Source organism: Alligator sinensis, unplaced genomic scaffold, assembly GCF_000455745.1.
Source record: "Alligator sinensis unplaced genomic scaffold, ASM45574v1 scaffold1404_1, whole genome shotgun sequence".
NCBI lineage: Eukaryota > Metazoa > Chordata > Crocodylia > Alligatoridae > Alligator > Alligator sinensis.
Window position 1 is genome coordinate 189,089 of NW_005843008.1, and position 3,720 is coordinate 192,808.

Consider the following 3,720-nt stretch of genomic DNA (forward strand, 5'->3'; position numbering starts at 1 on the left):
CACCCAGCACTCTTCCCTGCCTATGCAGGGGGTCAGACTCGATGATCTCAAGCAAATCCCGGGACGTCTCAAGCAAATCCCGGGACGTCTCTCAAGCAAATCCCGGGACGTCATTCTCCCCCTGTACTCGGCCTTAGTGAGGCCGCAGCTGGAGTACTGTGTCCAGTTTTGGGCTCCACAATTCAAAAAGGATGTGGAGAAGCTTGAGAGAGTCCAGAGAAGAGCCATGCGCATGATCAGAGGTCAGGGAAGCAGACCCTACGATGACAGGCTGAGAGCCCTGGGGCTCTTTAGCCTGGAAAAGCGCAGGCTCAGGGGTGATCTGATGGCCACCTACAAGTTTATCAGGGGTGACCACCAGCATCTGGGGGAACGTTTGCTCACCAGAGCGCCCCAAGGGATGACGAAGTCAAATGGTCACAAACTACTTCAAGATCGTTTCAGGCTGGACATAAGGAAGAACTTCTTTACTGTCCGAGCCCCCAAGGTCTGGAACAGCCTGCCACCGGAGGTGGTTCAAGCGCCTTCATTGAACACCTTCAAGATGAAACTGGATGCTTATCTTGCTGGGATCCTATGACCCCAGCTGACTTCCTGCCCTTTGGGCGGGGGGCTGGACTCGATGATCTTCCAAGGTCCCTTCCAGCCCTAATGTCTATGAAATGATTACTCCCCATGAAGAACTGCAACACTGCTTTTGAATCTGGGTGAGAGAAACTGTGGTATTAGTGTTACCTGATAGGAAGAAAATAAAGTATTTCCATTCATTTTCCTGGCTATGCAGGGGGTCGCACTCGATGATCTATTGATGTCCCTTCCGACCCTAACATCTATGAATCTATGAATTATCCTGAAACTGTCCTGAGGAAGATGTAAAGTTGGGTCCAAAATGCCCACCCAGAGATGTTACCGAAGAAGTTGTACTGCATTCTCAAAGCATCCCACCCAACTAGAAGCAGGGCAGGTCTAGCAGTTCAAGAGCGATGGATATAAATCAATCCCACAGTTCTGGAAAAAGGTGTAAGTTGAAAAGTTTTGTTCCCCCCCCCCCCCCACAGTATTCACCTCAAATGAGCAATAAAAGGCCATGACAAGTTCTCCTTTTTATTATAAATTACCAAAGTATCTTCTGATGACAAAGCCAAGGAACATGCATGCAGGACTGAAGCCTCCTCATCAGCTGAGCCTTTTATCCCTTTCAGGGTATGCATCACCTTGTCATGAATCTCCCTGGTTATGACCCCATAACACAATGGGGTTCAGCATGGGAGGGAACAGGAGGTAGAAGTTGGCCAGGAATATGTGAACGTGTGGAGCCACGTTGTGACTGAACCTGTGTATCAGGATGGAAGTTACAGCAGGGGTGTAGAAAACCAGGATGACCCCGATATGGGCAGCACAGGTGCTGAAAGCTTTGTAGCAGGTGTCTTGGGATGGCAGAACCAAGACAACCTGGGTGACCGTGCAGTACAAGAAGGTGATGAACAAGAAGTCAATGCCCACCACTACCACAGTCACCACCAGCCCATACACAACATTGATGATGATGCTGGCACAGACCAACTTCACCACCGCCATGTGCTCGCAGTTGGTGTGAATGATGACATTGGCCCAGCAATAGGGCAGCTGGGAAGCCAGCAGCGCTATGGGGGCAATAAACACGATGTCTCCAAGGACCACTGCCACCCCAATCTTGGCCAGCACTTTGTTGGTTAGGATGTATTCATACTTCAAGAGGATTGCAAATGACTATGTAGTGATCGAAGGCCATGGCTAACAGCACCATTGACTCCATGATGGAGGCAGCATGGATGAAGAACATCTGGACCATGCAAGCATTGAAGAAAATCCCCCAGCTTTGAACCAGAGCATGTACAGCATTTTGGGCATGGTGGTAGTGGACATGACCAGGTCAATGATAGCCAGCATGCAGAGCAAAATGGACACGGGCTTGTGGAGGCTTTGCTCTGCCTTGATGGTAGCAAGGATGGTGAAGTTCCCCAGAACGGTCATGGCATACATGATGGACAGAAGGATGGAGATCCAGTTGGAAGGCAGCTTCCAACCCCAGGAGACGCAGCAGGGTGCATGAGGAAGGGTTGACATGGCTGCTGTTAAATGCCAACATTGCTCACTGCAGATGGGACTTCAGGATCGCACCTTGCTGGCTGCAGGTGAAGACAGAAAATGCAAAGCAGAATCATGCTCTCCATAGGGAAACCTTGGATCATTTTAAAACACATTGCTCTTTGCTCATTTCTAATACATGGACTGTTAGTGTCTGGCAAAATGCAAAAGAAAATGGTTAGTGGTCTAGGAAACAATGCCTCCAACCTCTAAAAAACTGAGTTTGTCTGGAAAAAAGGCCCAAGGGGATTTGATAAGTCCCCAAACAACACTTGAAGTGTGTTTTAAAAGAGAGTTATGGTGATAGACTCTTCTCTGTGACTACAGGGAAGAAGATGAGCAATTTCAGCAAGAAAAATTGAGGCTTAATAAAAGGAAGGTTTCCACCCTAAGAGTGGAACAGACGCCCGAGAGCGGTTGTGGACTCTCCATCCTTAGCAGTTTAAAAGCAGATTAGAAAAACAATTCCCTAGGGTCATTTAGACTGGCATGATCTTGCCTTGACCTGGGGGTTGAACTGGACGACCTCCTGACATCCATGCCAACCCTACTGTTTTGTGAGTCTCTCGGGCAGAAGTGTGTTGTCACGGTAAAGAATTAGGAAGCCACATTCTGGGCAAACTGAATAAGAAAGGGTGAAGCCTAGGGGTGGAGGAAACAGCATTTCCTTTACTAAAACCACTGTAATAGTAACCAGATGAATAATATAGGAGCCAAGGGCAAGGGGGCTCATTCTCCTTTAAAATGCAGCTAGTTCAGGAAAGGTAGAAGCCAAACCAAGTCAAGCAGACCATTCGCAACTCAGGAGGAAGCAAATGAAATTAAAATCAAGAGCATAACACCGTCCAGCAGGCTCATTTTTCACCTTTTGCTTTAAACACAAAGGCTTATGTTGAACACAAATTCAGTCTAACCATGTACAACTGGTTACAGCTGCTGCTTCCTCGCAGTGCCCTTCACGAAGTCACCTGTGAGTGCAGTCTCCAAATACGCCCCCCCAGAGTCTAGGCCCTGCTTCTGTTGTAGTACAATTGCCAGGATGACCTTGGCACTAGATGCTTTCTAGGCCATAACCCTAGCCGTAACTTATAGTCCTGCTTGTGCAGTACTGGCTGACTGGTAAAAACCCATCACTTTGAGTCATTATCTAAGCTTAGGAGGTCTTTCAAGAAGCTTTTGGGTGGGCTTTTTAAGAAGTACACAAGTAACAGGATCACGAACTAGGAGAAGGCCTCTAACTATCAGAGCACGGAGACACCGAGCCTGCTGGGAGGTCTGGTAGCAAACAACCCTCCTGGCTAGAAACTGGAGCTTTGGGTCAGTCCCTGATAAAAACGCTGCAAGCTGCAGCTAGCTGGCATCACCGCAAACTGGACTCACAAAGCCAGGAGGGTCTGCTTTTGTCCTGTCTTCAGGACATCATGGCCAACTCAGGCCTGAAAGTTCATTAAAATCTGCCAGGAGCCAGGGGAGGTTCATTTTATTAAGACTCAGTTTTATTCTTTTCGGTTATATTCATGGTTTAATATGGACATTCGAAATCCAATCCCCCCCCCCCCCCCCCCCCGCGCTTTCTTTTTTTTTTTTTTTTAT

General features: G+C 48.0%; 1 pseudogene; it reads right to left on the reverse strand.

Annotated features, from left to right (window-relative positions):
• Positions 1 to 1,061: 1,061 nt before the first annotated feature.
• The window catches only part of LOC102370356, a 5,314-nt pseudogene continuing 2,655 nt past the window's right edge, over positions 1,062 to 3,720 (reverse strand).